This window comes from Osmia bicornis, chromosome 11, assembly GCF_907164935.1.
Source record: "Osmia bicornis bicornis chromosome 11, iOsmBic2.1, whole genome shotgun sequence".
NCBI lineage: Eukaryota > Metazoa > Arthropoda > Insecta > Hymenoptera > Megachilidae > Osmia > Osmia bicornis.
In genome coordinates this window covers 2,084,480-2,103,237 of record NC_060226.1, presented here as the reverse complement: position 1 = coordinate 2,103,237, position 18,758 = coordinate 2,084,480, and the positions used below count along the sequence as shown (strand labels likewise).

The window sequence follows — 18,758 nt, the reverse complement described above, 5'->3', positions numbered from 1 at the left end:
AAACCAGAGAAAGGGTTCACCGGACGTTGTATGTTCATGAAAATGCTGCAAACAGTTTGAAATTTTTGTCCCATTCCTTTGATGAATGCTATAAAGGTATACATGCGTTTCCAAACTTCTCAAATTCTTATCACATTACCGACGGGAAACGAGAATTCTTGTTTTATTGAAATATACGTTAAAAATTCTCCGTCGGTAATGTGTTATGGAGACCCCAAGTGTAGGTTAGCCAAGGTGTGTATTGCATTGAAAACTACCAAATGACGATAATTGGGTCTTATAAAATATGTACACTTAGTTATTAATACAGGTTTTCCTTAGTTAGAGGTAAGTGTAGAAAGATGATCTTAGAACTTAGAGAGAGCCTAGGGAAAAACTAGGGAAACACTAAGGATAACCTAACTTGCAATTAGAACCCTATTCACCCATGTAAAAAACATGGACAAAGAAAAATATAATCATAGATCTACTCTGGGATAGATTTTCAACAAGTCCAAAGTTATCTAACAAACGATAAATAACTTGATAGAAAAAAACAATTTGATACTCTGAAATTGAAAAAACACGTTTATACTTGCAGATAGAGCGCGCTCGTACATCACGAACGTATTTATACACGCGGAAACTCGTGCGAAATTCTGCGTTTCAACAAGGGTGCAGCGTAGCGCGTGCGGCACTAATTAATGATTTAAGCAACGCTAAGCGGCCGAGTTTCATAGTATACGCAAGTCTCACGCGTCTGCGTTTACGCTTCTCGAAGGCAACGGCAAAGAGTAAATGTGCGCCTCGTATAATTACGATCATCCCGTGAGAATCATTTATGCAATTAGCGGTCTCGCCTTTCAGGAAGCGTCCTCGAAGAAAACGAACGAGAACACACATCCGTGCATGCTCGGTTGCTGTTGTTTCTCTCGTTTTCTACAACCGACCCGTTGCAAAGAGAGGCTCTTTAGGAACCTTGGCTAACTTCCCAAACTTTGTCAGGTTCACGAGTACGTCGCTAGAGAACAATGTCGTTTCTGTCTCACGCTGCTCTAAGGGTATACTAACAAGTATACTGTATACTTGTTTGATGATTAGACAAGGATGGAAGGCGCATTTGGGTACCGTTATTACTTTAATGCCTAACTTATCGAGATGATACTAATTTACTATCAGCACCAGTTGATATTATTATTGCAATAGTCCATTATGATTGAAGGTAGGGGTCGGTTCTCTCACGACACCGACGACGAAAGCCTTGAAACGATAAGGGTTGCTGACTCGGTGACGACAAGAAGAAAAATTCGTGAGGGTGGCCCCTGAGGGGACGTCCGCAGGATTTCGCCTGGCTGGGAAACCGAGGCCAACCCGGCACTGGTATTGATTACGAAGGAAGACCGCACCCTCTGCCACCCTTTAGCTGTGGCCTCGACGCAACGGGGTTGGCCAACGGCAAACGCCGCGATACACCGCATCGAGAGAGGAATCCTGCGCAGTCGTCGCCGAATCTCTGCGTCTGCCCCTCTATACGGTTATTCAGACTCCGGACGATCAATTTTCGCTCCCTTATGCTAAGGAAATTCATTTCTTTTTCTGCCTACATTGCAAGATATACTTTTTACAAATAATTTCGCTAAGTCTACTTGTTTATCACGGAAAAGGTATTACGAGTACATAACTATAGCAGGGAATAAAGTGAATATCCAGATAATGCTATGATTATAAATTATACGAACAAAGATTCGGAGTGACGTTACTCTGTAGTCGCAGTTTCCCAAAATGAAGGACAGGCCATATTTTCGCAATGTCAAATGGCTAGGGAGGAACCAACCCGTGAAACGAGGGATGCTGCTCCAATCAGAAACACGTTTTCTCTTTGTTCAGCTCGCGCGGAAGTACATCTGCGCAGCATCCCCCGGACTGGTCTGGACCAACCCCTGCAGCGAAAAATGGCGGAAATCAACGAACCTATCATCGAAGTCTCGTTCCAATTAATTCCTACGCCGATGGAAATTGATAAGCGGAAATTTGTCCTAGTAATTCGATGCACGAACGAAAAGGCCAATTACTGGAATATTGAAAGGCGCGAGCATCGAGACACGGTTGTTGCGATGTTCATGGTTGATGATCTCGAATATATTATCGAGGATGAAGAGAGAGTCTCTCTCTCTCTCTCTCTCTCTCTCTGTTTATAAGCATCGTTGATTTCAGATACGAGGCTACAGCCTGGCGTTCCAGAAGCCTCGAGCCTCTTTCGCGGTGGCTGGTTTCGACTCGCCCAACCGGTAGTGTGGTCGAGGAACCAGTGAACGCCCTCCTTTTTACCCCTTTTTTCGACCCGTTTTCATTGACATGAGATATGAACGGTTCTAAGAAATTAATATCGCCGATACGCGATGCACGATCGCTTTAACTTCCACTTGCCAGCGTTCTCCAGCCAACGAGAGTAAGTGGAATTCGGCGATTAATCTTGCCGATCCTTCTTCATTGCTATTAAGTGAATTCGGTGGAGGTTTCGTACCGCTTACTTTCTGTAGATTCGGTGAAAGATATAGCGAAGCTTACGACTTAGCTATGTAGGCATAGCGAAAACTAAACTCAACAAAACATTTGATTTAATTATCTAGATCAGGGATGAGCAACGTGCGGCCCTTCAAAGATTTTACATTTTGACTTTTAAAAAAGCCTCATCGTACCCTAGGCGTGTTAACTTAATTTTTGGAAATGATGCCGACATCATGGATAGGTACTGATGCCATCATTTCCAAAAATTAATTAATTTCAATAGTACTTCTATTAATAAGTGTTTTATTTCTGTAATTTTTTATACTAGGTTTATTTTGCTAATAAAGAGATAATTTGAGCTCATCGTTCAGTGTTTGTATTATTATAAGTTTCTTACATGCGGCCCTTTGTAAAAAAATGGTACATCCCTGATCTAGATCTAGCTAGGACTGCAGAGAATTGATACCTCTTCCACGAGTAGAAAGATTCGTTGGGCTACCTACACGAACAGGCCCCGAGGGACCGATCGGTCTGGCCATATTAGTCCAGAGAGGCCACGAGGAGGCTGACGTCACCAAGGGTCGCGTTCTCCCGCGTGGTAGACGTCGTAACTCGTCCTAGACGTTCCTCGTCTATGGATCTCTCGGTCACCAGGCCATTTTCAATTGGGTTCACTCGATTTTGGTGACCATGAAGAAAGGGAACGCGCTAGAACTGTTCCTTAACTGGTCAACAATGCTGACTCAATGAAGAATCGCGTTGAGCAAGGCTGACCTTATTCGACACGTTTGGACGACGTTCTTTTGATAATTGCCTTGAGGCAGAAAATGCCTGCTCACTTATTTACAACTCGGTGTAAGTAGATACATTCGAAGAAGTAAGTTAATTAAATTTTAATTGTTCGATGAAAATTATTACAATTATTCAAGGATCCTGGATCGAAGAAGGTCGATGACAGGAAAATCGAATGGCAGACTAAACGGTATTTCGAGGGAACGAGCCTCGACGCGAGGAACTTCTCGCCCGACTTCCGGTTGCTTGCAATCAAGTTACAGAGACGTGACTGGCCGATTAAATCTACGCTAACGTCTACCCTTACGTGTCCATCTCTAAATAGCCACATTGTAGACTTTCTCGAGCCACAGGTGTGAAACATCGTAGAGAAAGTAAATTTTTAAACACGATATACCTTCTCTCAACGTCTCACGATCGCTGCGCCTATGAAATATGTACTTACTAGACACCTTTGACAATCGTTTCAGAGAAACCGTGAACGTGAATTAATCAAAGACGCCGTGGCGACGCTTGGTATCGCAAAGAGACCGAGCGTGTTGGTTCATAGAGAACCTCTTGACCTTTGGTAAGGTGTCGCGTAACCTCGCGGTGCATTGAAAAACGCGGCCATTCGAGTAGAATTTCCATTCGCAGTCGCGACGAGGCTGCGTTACGTTGCAAAAACGGAATATGGTCTTATTATATTCGCGGCTGTCGAAGATTTCCATTTCCTTTGTCCTCGTACTTCCTATTTACATTTTCGCGCCTAGCAACTGGCGATTATTGTCTTAACGAAGAAATGAAAACGGACGAATAAAGAAGGAGAAACAGAGAAAGAGCGAAGCGAGGAAAAAGAAGAGTAAGAACAAAGATAGAGAGGTGGGAATTAAAAGTGAAGAACGCGAAGGAAGAACGATATGATTAATATTAATGCGACCACCGATCAAATTATGTATACCAGTTATGCGGGCTTGTTTACTCTAGCCCCTGTCTAACGAATCGATTCGTTAGGTCCTGAAGAGTTCCTCGTGAAAGCCAGCTGAAGAAGGCTTTCGATGATTCTTAGGTATATTAGTCATTCTTGATTAGCTGCCGTTATGAAAGAACCCTCCGTTTTTCAACAGGGTCAACTATCTAAGTAACGCTTCTAATGACCTATGCTTTCGAGTAGGTACTTGTCCATTTCTCAAAGTATCGTTTAATCACGTTTCATTCTACTTAGGTTCCAATTAAACTATGCAAATCCACCTGCAATATTCTGCAACGACACAGGTTATGGAATTCATCGAGGATCTGCAAAGTGATATCTCGCTCGGCAATCAGGGGACAGTGTTCTTGTAAGGCAAATGGACCGGTCAGTGTAGATAGGAGGCAATCTTCTGGAACCTGTTGCGCCGTTGCTTCCTGAGCTCTGATTAATAGGACACCTGAACCATATATCATTCGTATGAACTCGTTTTCCTCGTCCCGTAAGAAACTCATGCAAATTCTAACAGGCAGGAAAAAAAAGGGTATCGCCTGTTATAACTGGAGCAAGTGACTTGCTCGATATCTTTTTTTCTTCTTTTCTATCGACGCGTCGACTGGCGCGGTAAGCAGCAATAATTATTGAAGATAACTTAAACTTTCAACTAATTATTCGCAATCATTAGTATCAATTAACATTTACATCATTTTTTTTAGGATACAAGAAATACCAACGATCCTTCGAGCGTTGAAAGATCATTTCTCGCGCTGAAAGCATCGCTGTACCCTTCGTAATGACCCAGATACGCCGTTTTAAGCGTAACACAGTTTAGCGCCGGTAAGTGTACATAAATCACACGGAAGACAACGGCGAGCAGGAAATGAACGCATGCCAGACAGCATTGATTTACAAACGGTCGAGCTGGTCAAGCTGGTCGAAGAACGTGTAACTAAGGTAGTATAATATTGAAACTAACGAACACTCTCTCTCTTGTATCCGCTCGATAGGGAATAAATTTTCTAGTATTATATATACGAACAACAATTAGCTCTTTGAGTATGATCTTTACGAATGGACAGAAGAAATTCAAACAAACGTCAGGGATGATCAATGGTCAAGGTATGCAGCCACACACTGTTCCATTAGGTGACGATGTTGACCTCGCTTCTGTATCCTATTCGACCGACAGAAAGACGGTTTTAGACCGTCGATTCATCAGTGAGCAAGAAACTGAGAAATGCACCATACACAGTTAATTCGTCCTGTCTAAAAGTCTATACACTGCTTGCGCTGCCTAACTTATTGTTGGTAGATAGAGTATCTTGAAAAAACAGAGTATTAAGAAAATATGAAAGGATAGTACGATTCTAGAAGTTGCTCGTTTCACAGTCATTAACGTCGCCTTAATCTGCCCGCTACAGGGAACGATTAGCAAAGCTTTCCACGTGTGTTATCAGTCGGTTATTACGCGTAGCGAGTAGAGATAGGGTGTTTACGCGGTGTTTCTCGGCGAACCGTGACACCCCTGACTCTGCCTCGATTCGTAGAGACCTAACGCCGATAACCTCTCACTCTCCGCCAATTGCTTTTTCCAATCGTACGGAATTTCTGTCGGTGCCGATGTATTTATAAACCTGATTCGCATGTCCAACGCCTCGCGACTTCGAATCCTTGAATGTATAGAGGCACCGACGACCGTTGCTATGCCAGAAAGACGATCGTTCGTCGCGGAATCTGCTTGCTGACATATTTTACCATCGGCACGAAATCGTACGACCGGTGATAGCGTGATTCCTAATCGTCAAACCTATTTGCAGGAATCATTGGATTTTCATTGTTAGATTCGGTAGGGATTCATTAGGCACGCTGTGGTACCGGAAATCGTAACTGGAGGAAATCACCTCTCGTCACCTGATGCGCGCGCACGTGCGATCTCTTCCTATCTGGCTAATCGAATGCGAGCCAAAGGGAAACGTGGCTGCATGGCCACGATAGTCGTTAAATGTGATTTGAAAGTAAGAAGCGTACAGCGGAAGCAAGTGGCTCGTTGTCAATGAATATGTAGGTTGGCCCTCGACCTCGTGCCTCCATATGCGTATCCTCTGACAATGCACGCGCGCTCGAGACCGACCGTGTAAGCTCATCGTCGTTCCGATGAGCAAGCCGATGAACAGATTCATCGATAACGTGACTCTTCATTAACGCTAGAATTAATTCAATCATTTCTGAGATTTCTTCTTCGATTCGAAAAATTCTGGAATGATTTCTTTTTTCTTTTTTTTCAGCGATGTTCTTGGTCATCGAGATAGAGGATGAGATAAAACAGATGCTTCACGACGATTTTAAGCGTTGGACATTCAGATGCGGACTCCTTGTTTGAATAATGCATACAACGCCGCGACGCAGCATATCTCGTCAATATTTTCCTTGAACGATGCCTATGAAACGCACGCCTTCCTCGGAGGAGGATTTTGCATGGGTCCCGGGGTAAAAATAACAGAGTGGACAATGTAAAATTCGTCCTTGATCTCTGGAGATAGTTATTTATAATTTCATTCGTTCGGGAAAAAGGTGAATACAGTGGGTGACCAAATTATTAGAGCCACAATTTTAAGGTTTTTACATTGAATTAAAAGTTATTCAATAATCCTCCACTAATAATATATAAAAAAAATAATTATAAGAATAAACAGGTACATTTAAAAGAATATATTTAATTACTGTCTCAATTTTAAGCAATTTTATTAAACGTTCAATCAATTTACATTTATTACTAATAATTAATGTTTCCATAAATTTTCAATGGGGTTGAGGTCCGTAGAATTTCCAGGCGAGTATTTTTCAAGTATCAATACATCATAAAAAAATAACAAATACGGTTTATCTCGATTTTCAATTTATGCGAGTGGCTTTAATAATTTGATCACCCGCTGTATGCGTTGAGAAGTTTCTAGCAGAATCTAGCTTCGATAGAGCTAAGCTAAGTAGAATCCAAGGCTCAATGTTCTACGCTAAATGGAACCAAGGTCTGATACTTAAAGTTAAACAGATTCCACGTTAACTTAGAATCTTGTTAGAGTTCGCAAACTGTAAGCTAAGGAGAACCAGTCTGTTACTCGGATCGTCATGAAATTGTTTCGAAAACGTCATACAAGATCCCATTAATTGGATCAACGCGCGAAGATAAAGCAACTGGACTGGCCAGCGGAAGCGGGCACAGGAAAAGAAGATTTTAGAGTAATTTTATGCGCATTCCATCGGCGGATCCACGCCCACAAAGAGGAAGAGACGTGTCGCTGGCGAATGCGACAACGCCGAGCGAAAGCCACGAGGTTATTTTCGACACGGTGGAGTTTAAACATAGACGAACGGGTAGGAACATACCTTCCCGCTGTTGGACGACCGTCTGAAACTCAACGATATCGATAGAATAGCAATCACGTCCAAGTAGAGAGCAACAAACGAGCATACAATTAATTCAGGCTAATAATAATTAACGTTATTCACCGTTGCCATTTTGATGATACACAAACTTAACATCCATCCAGTGGAACTAATTAGTTGGCTCATTAAGAATCTCCTGGAATATCTAACTCCAATTACCGACAAGTTTGAAACGTTGAAACCTGGTTGAAGGAAACAATAGGAGCAGTAACACCAGGGATGGATATCATGAACGGCTCAGCGTGAAATCTGAACCAACGAGTCGAAGGTTGTGATAGCTTTACACTTTGCTTCGCGCTCGTAAACACGTAACGACGCGTGTTATGTCGTCGTCGACGTCGTCATCCTGGTCGTCGACGATTCGAGCAGGAGCAGATAACGTCAAGAACTAACCGTTCTTGCGAATACGCTCCTATCAATTTTCGAATTTCTTTTATTTCGACGCGAGTTCAAAAAAAACGCTAAGTAAATCCATCACCAGTGTGAAGTTTACACGAAAGGATTATTGGTCCGCGTCGAACCGGCGCGTAATTGCGGATCGTGTCGCGGTGGCGCGTTATTAATCGTTCGGGCGAGAAAAACGCGGGTAATCGCTTGTGTCCCTGCTCGAATACCTGGGCGACAGGTGCGGGAAAAGGACAAGCGGGAACGTTGAAATTCTTCGTTCTGCTTGGCGAACGATCGCCGACGCGTTCTGTTCGCTCAGAATCTTGCTCGACCACTGCGGGCGTATTAATAGATCCTGATTTTCCGCGTTTCTTCGATTTCTGTTCTCTTCGTAAGCCGCACCTGGTGCGTCATTGAAAGTGCATTTCTCGATGCGGCACGTAACGGCGTGTAAATCGAGGGCTCCAAGTGCGTGCCAACTGCTGTCTCGTTAAATTTTCCGCTTCGCTTGCGAACGCAGTTCATGCGAATCTTTCTACTCGTTGGAAATTAGCTGTGCGTAACTGTTCGATATCAAAGGACTCGCGGTTCACCTCCTAATCTGTTCACCGTCGTTCCAGGTGCATCGGCTGATCCATACTTAATCCAACGAGATTCATCCAGGATGAACGAGATGAATCGGAATAGAGGCTTCGTCCAGGAATAGAGTTAGAGAGGATAAATTCTGGAATCTGGCTAGCGACAATGAAGATAGAAGACGGGATAGGCATAGAAAGGAATGCAGAAGTGGCAGGGTAGAGTTGCCGGGCAAGTCACCGACGGCTGGGATCTCGTTTGCAGCAATCCACGCGCCTATGACCGTGGAACACGGTTATAGATACATACATCGGGGCCACCACCAACGAGATCACCGGTTCCACCGTCTCTCTCCCTGTTCGGCTCTTTATCCAATCGACTTAATCGACCGAGGCCCTGCTCGTTGCAAGGTGCGACTGCCAACGATGCCCATTCAATTCTATCTCTCTTTCTCTTTATCTCTTTTTATTCTATCCACCAGCCGCGTTGCAAGCGTTCCAGCAATTTATTCGGTGCAGGGTGCGGCAGAGATAGCCACAGCTCCATTCTCTTCGGTGAAAATCATTTTCTATCCCGTTCGCACCTCCTTTTAACCCTTTCGATTCTTACACGGTTCCGCGCAGATAGCAGAGCTGTGTAAATCGTTGGGCAGATATAAAAATCACGGAGGTGGGGGATCGGGTTCTAGAAATGGCGGCTGTGTTTCCGAATGGCCCCCCCAAAATTGAGAACTCAGGTTCGGTATATAACCTAAATTGGCTCCAAGAAACCGATTAAAGTTGTTTTCGGAGCTGGATGTCTTACCGTTTTCGAGATATCGTGGTAAGGTTAGGTTAGGGTAGGTTAGGTTCCGTGTATGCGCAGAATCGAATAGCGCATGCGCAGTATTGAATAGCGCATGCGCAGTATCGAATAGCGCATACGTAGTTCCAAAATTGTACAAAAACTCCTTACCACGATATCTCAAAACCGGCAAGACATCCAGCTCTGAAACAAACTTTAATCGGTTTCCTGTAGTCAATTTAGATTATATACCGAACCTGAGTTCTCAATTTTGGGGCGGCCATTCTGAAACTTATCCGAAGTGGCGAACATGATAGGATAAAAAAGAAATCGATTTATCATCGACGAGCTTGTCGCTAAGGCGCGAGAATAAAAGGGAAGGGGTTCCGTTATGAAGAATCGTCAATTACCAGCCACTTCCTGCTGCCGCTTTCCGTCTTGTTACAACGGTTTTTACTGCTTTCTCGCTCGTTCGCTCGCTCGTCCCTCTAGCCGCCGGCTAATTAATGAATCAGCAACGGACAATCTTGCTTCTTAACGAGTTGAACACCGGCGACGCACCGGGTGCGTCCAAAGACACACCCTGTGCGTCTCGCGGTATCTACAGGGTGTTACCGAGCACCAAAACCGCGATGCACATCCTGAGCTTGAAATATTATTCGAGATGAACGAATTATTGAAACTTCCGAATATCCTGGAGATTGAAATTTCTTAATAAGTGATTCTGGAGTAATCGAACGATGAAAATTCAACGGTATATTATTTTTCCAGCTTGGACCACCGTTTACATTGATAAAGCGACCCGTTCAGGGACGTTTACCCTGGAGAGGGGTCAGTGTCACGTCGTGGGCCCAGAGTTCGTTGACTGAATAAGCCGAGGCAGGCTCTCTCGGACCAAGGACCGGTTGGTCCACCCTTCGTCCCACCCTGCCCACTGACAGTGCCGGAGCTTTATCCCTCGTAGCCCTAAGTGCATCGACTTCTACTCGCGTTCATCCTCCTAAGGATCAACTCATCCTTTTTTTCCCCCTCGTGTTGGCTGAACGCGTCTCTTCCTGGCTTCAAAAGTCAGCCAGTCGACTTTGGAAATATCTTTTTTCATCCTCGATCAAACGAACCGAAGTGAGTACCTATCCGCTTCGAGTAACGATGAATTAATCTAAAGTAGGTGAACCGATCGTGATTGACATCGACGAAGAATGACCATCGGCGAATAGTTAACCGGTCGAAGGAGACAGGTAGAAAGAAAAGGTTCGCGGACAGAAACCAAGTCGAACATGGTGTATGCAAATCAGCACGACCTTTCGGGGTTACGTACCGCGTGTCTGTGTGTGTGTGTGCACGAGGCACAAGGAGAGGATCGATAAGTCGCCACCTCAACGTAAGCACTCGAACGATCGAGCCACGATGTCGTAAGTGGCAAAATCATCTGCCGTGCCGAGGCACCGTTCCATAAACCTCGCAATCTACGAGACACGCCAGCCCTCCAAGAATCTCTTCCTGGACAGACATAACGTTCCTTGAAAATGCTGCAAACTGGAATGCTCAGAGCGACGAAATCGTTTCCTTTCAATTAGACGAAAGGGAACGTCCCTTTTTCTCGATCCTTCTGATATTACAAACGGGACAAGGAAATTCTTGCAAAAGGCAAGGTGGACAGAAAAACGTGTAACCTTTCGGGCCAAGATCCTACCGATAGGCCGACCGCGTGCATCCCTAAGGAAAACGAGGGAAATTCGATCCAGGAGCGTGACAAATATGGTCGAGTCGTTTGTGGAAAACCCAAGGACTCGTTGTGTCAACCCGAAACTGTCCGACTGCTCGTAAACGTCCGGGAAAACAGTGGAAGAAAATTAATTATTTATGTTCCTTGACTGAAATCTTGGAACTTTCTCCTGAAAAACGAAACGCCTATATATAAAAAAAAAAGAAATTTACTGGTAGTTTCCAGTGGTAATAGAAGGAGGGTCGAGGTCACAGTAATAAATCATGTTTTTTTTTCGAAAATGGTAAAAACGAGGAGGGTAAGAATAAAATGGCTCGTTACTTGGAAAGAACTTTTTTTCTCTTTTATCTATGGCTAGATAAGAATAGCCTCGTACCGAGGTTAACGGTTGGTAAATTGAGTTTATATTTAATATCTTTCAATAGCGAAAACTTTCACGCTTGAAACGCGCTAATATATTTTCCAGTTGGTCCATTGGGTACCGGTACGAAATCGATACAGTTATTTTACCATCAAACGTCCAGACACGCGGAAGTTGAAACAGGAATGTCTACGAGTCCAGCAAACTCGACAAACTGAAACTGGAATTTTATTGTATATATAAAAGTGATTCCAGAGGACACGCCTTTCGTCGTAGTAACGAGAAACGAGCATGTCAAGTGCAGCTGGCAGCTAATTAGCATCGCATCTGTATTTATGGAAAATCAATGTCCACGAACGACCATACGAGCAGATGGTATCAAGAGTTGGACTCTGTTGGTACGAGATTCACGATAACAGGCCCGGCTCTCGACGAACCTCTGGGGATCTTCCAACGATCTGACGTTGAAATCGCCTGATATCCTCGAAAAGTAACGTCGCTTCATCGTTCTTTAAATAGACAATTTATCGAACAATAGCGAGAGAAGTTTAAATTATAAGAAATAACGAAAACATAGAATATCTCTGACCATAGATAACTGAAATCTTCTTCAAACTCCAAATATTTACCGGACGTCTTCGGCAGGATTAACAGAGCCTTCCACGAGTTTAACCAGCACCTCTGACACGTTTCGTCGAAGAATTCTCGCAACGAGAAGAAGAGAAAACATTGAAATCCTTCTCGTTTCACACGGTTATCGTTCGCAAATAACCTTTGCCATTGGGGGATAGAGATACCGGACAAGATAGCAAGAGGATCTTGGCGAAAAGAGAGCTTAGGAGAAGCCTGATCGACGATCCGAGTCCTCTGTGTCAACAGACGATTCACCAACCACTTTCGTCCTCGTTCGTTTCAGAAGATAACACGGCTCTGATACCGCTGACGGAAGTTCCATCGACGTGGGAAAGCCTCCGATACACCTCTTCTTTTTCTTCTATCTCTTATTTGCGGCGCGATACCGAGCCCGAGGTAGACGATGCATTCCTTTATCCCAAGAATTTCATCGGAAGTCGTGAATGTTCACCGGGTGAGTTTCAAGAATGTTTATAGCTTTGATTGCCGCGTCAGGGGTTCGATTCGCTTTTCAAAAATCCGAGGTTTATCGGATGATCGGGTCAAAGGATTAGCGTGGAACGATTGAAAGAAAGGAATAAAAAGGCGACTCCTCCAGTTTGTCACATCGCGGATGCATCTGATTGATCGTTTTCGTAATTCATGGAAACGAAATCCTGCGACTGCAACCCTCGACGCGAAAGGTTACATAATGTATCAGAGGCAACGAGATCGCTTGCTTATGCATCTCGATCGGACCCGCTGATCGATAGATCGTCTGGAGATTGTCCAGTTCCACGAGGATCTTGAACCAAAGCGTTTCGAAATCATTTCCGACCTCATCCCCGATGGTTTCTCTTTTTATTTTAAACAAGACGAGATCTTCCATCGTTGAAAAATTTCTCCGAGAATTAATATAATTAACTCAAGATTAATCGGTTGCTGAATTTATATCTTCGATTGGTAATTGCAGAATTCTGTTCAGCATCCTTATCTATTTTATTTATAAGAGTTATCAAATTGCTAAAATGACATTCAACGTTACTTCGTATATATTTCGCCATTTCTTTTGGTTTATCTGTGCACTTTCGACTTGTTGTTCAGGATTTCATCAATAGAAAACGAAATCAGATTGCGATCGAGTTGCAAGTCCCAGAAATTGTCAAATTCCTTAAAATCAATCGGAGAAGCTTTGAAAATATCGTTTCGATGATACTCTGTTGAAGTAATAATCGAAACTCCAATTAGAAAGGTGGAATTCCAACAATATTTCAACGATAATATTATCATTATTAGATTATACGCGAAACGACAAATGAACTCGTTTCACTGATTGTTACGAGACTAATTATTATCGAGTCAGTTATCGTTCATCGGCTCGAAAGATTTCCAACTGATAAACGCGGTGATAAGGAGTCGATTTACTTATCATCGACGAATCGCGAAGGCTGTTGCTGAAAAATCGATCGAGGTCGTGCTAAACACACCGATAAACCGACGAAAAATAATGTAAGAACATCTGTACGATAGCGGGATTCGTGGTGTTAACAGCTAAGCAAATAGAAATTATCTATTTGCCAGCGTCTGGTGAAAGTGATCGATCAATGATATCTTTCTTCGATCCGTTTAGAATGATCGAAGAACAATTGTAATCATTCAAGCTTAAAAGTTGAAGTAATTTTGGTCGAAATAATTTCTTGATATATTTAAACAACTTGTAAAAAAGAAAAGAAAAGAAAAGGAATAAAAAATTTTTAAGTATCATTCGAGTGATCCAAGAGGCGACAACTTGGTCTGTCGAGGCTGTCTACCCGTTTCTTCCAGCATCGCTCGCGTTTCCCCGCTTTTTCGTCGTCCACGGGCTTGATTTACATGAAACAAGTGTCACGGCTGGATATATTTAGACATGGCGTCGTCAGGGACCGATTTCGTTGTCCCTTGTCGTATATCATGCGAGAGAAAGCTTTCAAAAGCTATAAATTCCCCGTCTCCTCGTCGAGGGATGAATTTACACACGTTCCAAGATGTTACGCAATTCAACCCTTTCGCTACTACCACCCTCCAAACACGCAATCATCGAATGATTCAAATAGATCTTCTGTAAGAACTTTTCAAATCAAATTTAACTGCAGCTTCTTTGAAAATTTCGTTATTCAATTTAGAAAGACCAGAATCTGTTACGATTTCCATCCGGAAATAGCTGCTCCTCTTTCGTAAGAAGAAAGAAAAGAGACGCGTCAGGATTTCGCGTTCCATTTTCTTTTTTATCTGGGACAGGCAAGAAAAAATGAGGCTATTGGCGAAATAAATCCCGACACGCTCCCCTTTCAAATAAAGAGATCATTTGTCTCGTATATTTTAACTTATGGCTTCATCTTTTTATTTCTCTTCTTTTTTTTTTTTAGACGATGAAAATCGCGGTAGGGAATAAACTTTCGTCCAAATGGGATCGCGACGAAGAAACGTACGCGTCGATGAGGCAATCCTGTGTAAAAATAATCGATCGACGATGAAACACACGTGAATAGAGCGGGTAATCGAGAAAAGGAGGACTCTTTTCGCCCATTGAAAAGGGAACCGATCGATCCTCCGCGGGCCAGACTCCAATTCCGTAACGAGGGTCGAAACGAAACAAGAAAAGCAAGGCTAATCGCTCTCCTTCCTCTTAATTACTCAATGACGGAGCTGTATCGATGCTAATCAAATCGCACCGAATCACAATGGAAAATTAGTTATCGCGGAAAGTTTTGAAAGTCTTGGAAACCTTGAAGATCTCATCGTTCTTAAGACTTTGGATTACGTCAATGTTTGAACTGGGAAGAAATAACTAATCTAAGATAATATTATTCACTAGAAATATACAACTAGTAAGATAATATTACTAACATTCCAGAAATCTATTTTTAACACTGTTCAATTATTATTCAAATAGCGTGCTATTCTTAGAATTAAAGTTTGTTACAATTTGCAGGTGTTTCAAGGGTTTCCCCGTTTCCAATGGGGGGATGCAAAACTGCTGGAGGATTTGAAAGAAACGTTAGAAAGAGCAGAATCAACGGGTCTTGAAGGGAAAAGAAAGCAGAGAGGGCTTGTTGCCATGCAAGGGGTGGAACTGGCGTTGGAACGACCGCACCCTCGTCGTAGTAATTGATTGAGCCGCGCCCTGCGAGGGTGTTAGCTTCTACCAGCGATGCCTTTCAACAGTCCTCGAATCTATTCGCTCGAGCTCGGTTTACTTTCGAAAATTTAATCTTTCTATTAAACATTAAGTGAGTAATCCTTGTCTTTGCTTAAGACAAGGATTTTCTAAGATAGTCCTCTGCTTATCATTTCCTTGCCTTATTTACTATCTTAGTAGCCCATTATCGTTTATCTTCTCGCCTTATCTTTTAGTTGTTATCGTATCTCAACGGAGTCTCTTTAGAATTCCTTAAAATATTAATAACCTGAACTACGAAAACGAAGAACTAATTAATTTCGAGCACGATTTCGAGTCATCGCTAGAAAGGAAGGCACGAGCAAACGGTCGACCTATAGAACACGAGGCTGTTATATTCCTACACCTCGCCAGCCAAAGTCTGGAATAACGGCGAGGGTGATGGCAGGACGAGTAGGTAGTGCGGGTACAAAGTATGGTGGTGGTGGCGGTGATGGCGACGTTATAGGTGGATACGAGGGTGGCGGTGGACCGTCATGCCACATAGTGTGATAGTGGAGCATTAAACGACCAACCCCCGGCCAGTACTATTGGCCCAACCTACGAGAACCCTAAACAGTAGCGACACAGCCAGACTCAAGATCGAGATCAATTTTCCCAATCAATCAGCGATAAACATATATCTAAAGTGATAACGTGATAATAAGATAAAGTGATAAAGAGAATACGCTTAGGGTATCACAGTAGCTTTCCTCGATTTTCCATTTTGAATGCTTTCTAATTGAGTGAAAAACGTGCTCAAGGATGAACCACTGGTGTTACAGGATAATGGGTCCCTTTCGCAGGTATACGGGGAGAAAGAAAAATTTCGAAGGGTCTTTAGAAATCAGCCATCAACACGGTGACTTCTGTTCTGACCTTTTCATCCCCCTCGAGAGCACAAGGGTCCCATTGTGAGGAGTTGACACTTGTTATCGAATCATTAGACGCGCTCAGGGGAGAGCTAAACACAGATTAACGACCTTTTAAGTAATCAAGCTCCTATGAAGGGTAGAGGAAAGTTCATAGAAAGAAATGCAATCCGAATCGAACGAGCAGCAGGGAAGAATTCGCATGAATATCAACTTCCAGCAGACTAATGCAACAGTGATATACTTGTTCCCCGAGGCAAAGGGATTCGCGATGCTCTGTTCGAGAAAGCTGGTTCCCAGTTCTCGTCGGTCGGTTTCTTAAAGCCGATCCGTACGATGACCTGAGATGCTCGTCGAGCAGGGGGATGATACCCTGGCGAGTAATTAAAACTTCGAGGTCGACCACGAGGACGGGAAGGAGTCCTCTCACACCATGGAACCTACGACTCGTACGTGCAAGACAACCTTTGGATCTGTGGAAGATCCGGCCCCGAATACCGAACAGGCTTGGGAGTTGTTTGACCAGCTGCTACGAACCAAGAAACCCTCGCCGTGTCCTCCTTTCCTTTCCTTTCCTTCTTAGCAACGCTTTCCCAATTCGGCTTCCTACAGTCTCTTCTTCTTCCTTCGTTTCAAATTTTTCCAACACCCCATCATTATTAACGAATGCTCTTAAGAGAAAAATGAAAAAAGAAAAAAGAGAACAGAGAAAAGAAGAGAAAAAAGAACGAGGCTCGGATTAGATGATTATGCAGATCACCGATCGACACTTAACCCCCTGTCGTTATATCGAGACTCTATTGCTTAACGGTGTATGTATCTCGATACGGCACTGGTCGCCAAGAGCTGACCGATCATGGGCCACGGATGGTCGTTGGGCGAACAAGACCGTTGTAACAGTACCTCACGTGCCATAGGGATCCCATAACCGGCCACGTGTAAAAAAAAGAAAAGGTACATATTGAGACGCGATCGATGCCGCACCTGAGCCTTCTTTATCTATGTGATCAATTAATAAAAAAAAAAAAAAGGAAACATGAAAATTTGTATACACGGTGTCCTGTAATAATATTTTACCTACACTGTTCTATAATTTTCTTTTCAATTTGATTGATATTCGAGTGAAAATGATTGCGTTTAAAAAAGAATACGACTCACGCAAGAACAATTATAGAGCGTTTAACGCGTATTTATCGCGGCGCCATCGGTCGCGTATCAGAGGGTCCCCGGACAATCTTAGCTACGACGTCTACGTCTCTATAATACACCGCGGCTGGCAAACACTTGTATTTGATTAGCGGATGTCGCTACGTACGCGGCTAATACGTGTTCCGACAACAGATTTCTCCGTAGCGCAAATAATGAGACATCGTGTCAGGCTGACGCCTCGAACCGCACCAGACGCTCGTCTTCCGATCCATTACAACGCGGTTAGGTATGATTTTATTTCCTTCTCCATAATTAAAGTAAAAATGATCGCTCAGCAGCGATTACGTTTCGAGGGACAAGGAAAGATTCATGCCCGATATCGCTCGATCTTCCTCGAGGAAGAGACATCGAAAGTATTGTCATCGATAACCATCTTCTGGTATCACGTGTCCCGTAACTCGGAGGTGGTTCTTTTTCATCCAAGAACTACCTCGACCCGATCATTTTCGGTGACGTTAATTAACAGGCAGACTGGTATAAATTTCGCGCTCGCACGAGCAAGAGAAGAAAAGTAGCCGCTTGCGGTCGTGCGAGCGAAAACCACCGACCCCTGGGATACGAATATTAAGACGGATCGGTGGAACAGCAGGAGAAAGAGGAACAGAAACAAAAAGAGAGCATTGCACACGCGAGCCTCGAGTGGTTACCGATGGCTATGATCCAGGCACCAATGATTCAAGCACCGATCATCCAACTTCCAACGATGCAAGTTTCAGGGCCACTGAAACTCCAATGATCCAAACTTTTAACAAGTATAAAGTCTCGAGTAATTGTTCAAAGTGAACGCGACTCAAAGCCAACGCTACTTAGGAGTTACCACGCGCGGTCAATGCCGTGTAAAGTCTCGTTCACGAAGAAACGTTTTGCACCGTCGAAAAAATCATGATGATCAGCTAGGTTCGTTCTGAACTCGTCTTTCAAAGGAAATATTCAATACTTTGCAGATAAAAAGTAGATTGAACTTGAAATAAAATAAAATTCAACGGTCCTACCTGTCTTTGAAGAAGAAATTAATTTATTGTTTCAAACAGGCCGTGCTGATAATTTCATCATATTCTAACAGTGTTAATACGTAAGGCTATTTTTATTCCCTTCGAGAGACTCGTGTGAAAGCAGGTTCAACGAGAGAATGATGATTCATCGGAGTTTGCCTGTTGCAGACGGATCGATCTCTTTCCTCCCTGCACCCGTGTTACATGTACCTGGTGCATATGCGCACCTTTCCGACTGTGCAGCCGCGTATGTGCACAGGTATCGTGTTGTTAACCGTGGCTGGTGTAAGTGCGCGCAACGACCTCTTTTCACGCTACCGCAAACCGCAAGTGCAACCTAATTTCTGTCTTCGAACAAGAACCAGTAAAGCT

At 43.4% G+C, this 18,758-nt stretch overlaps 1 long non-coding RNA gene across 2 annotated transcripts; it reads left to right on the top strand.

The window, feature by feature from the left end:
* Nucleotides 1–7,041: 7,041 nt before the first annotated feature.
* On the top strand, nucleotides 7,042–17,222 carry LOC114877782. 2 transcript variants are annotated; one of them, XR_006829891.1, is made up of 5 exons: nucleotides 7,042–7,940; nucleotides 8,680–9,045; nucleotides 10,190–12,592; nucleotides 14,523–14,984; nucleotides 15,089–17,222. It is a non-coding gene; the product is annotated as an uncharacterized LOC114877782 (long non-coding RNA). The 2 variants fall into 2 exon arrangements; XR_006829892.1 differs by lacking the exon at nucleotides 7,042–7,940 and adding an exon at nucleotides 8,385–8,614.
* Nucleotides 17,223–18,758: the final 1,536 nt, after the last annotated feature.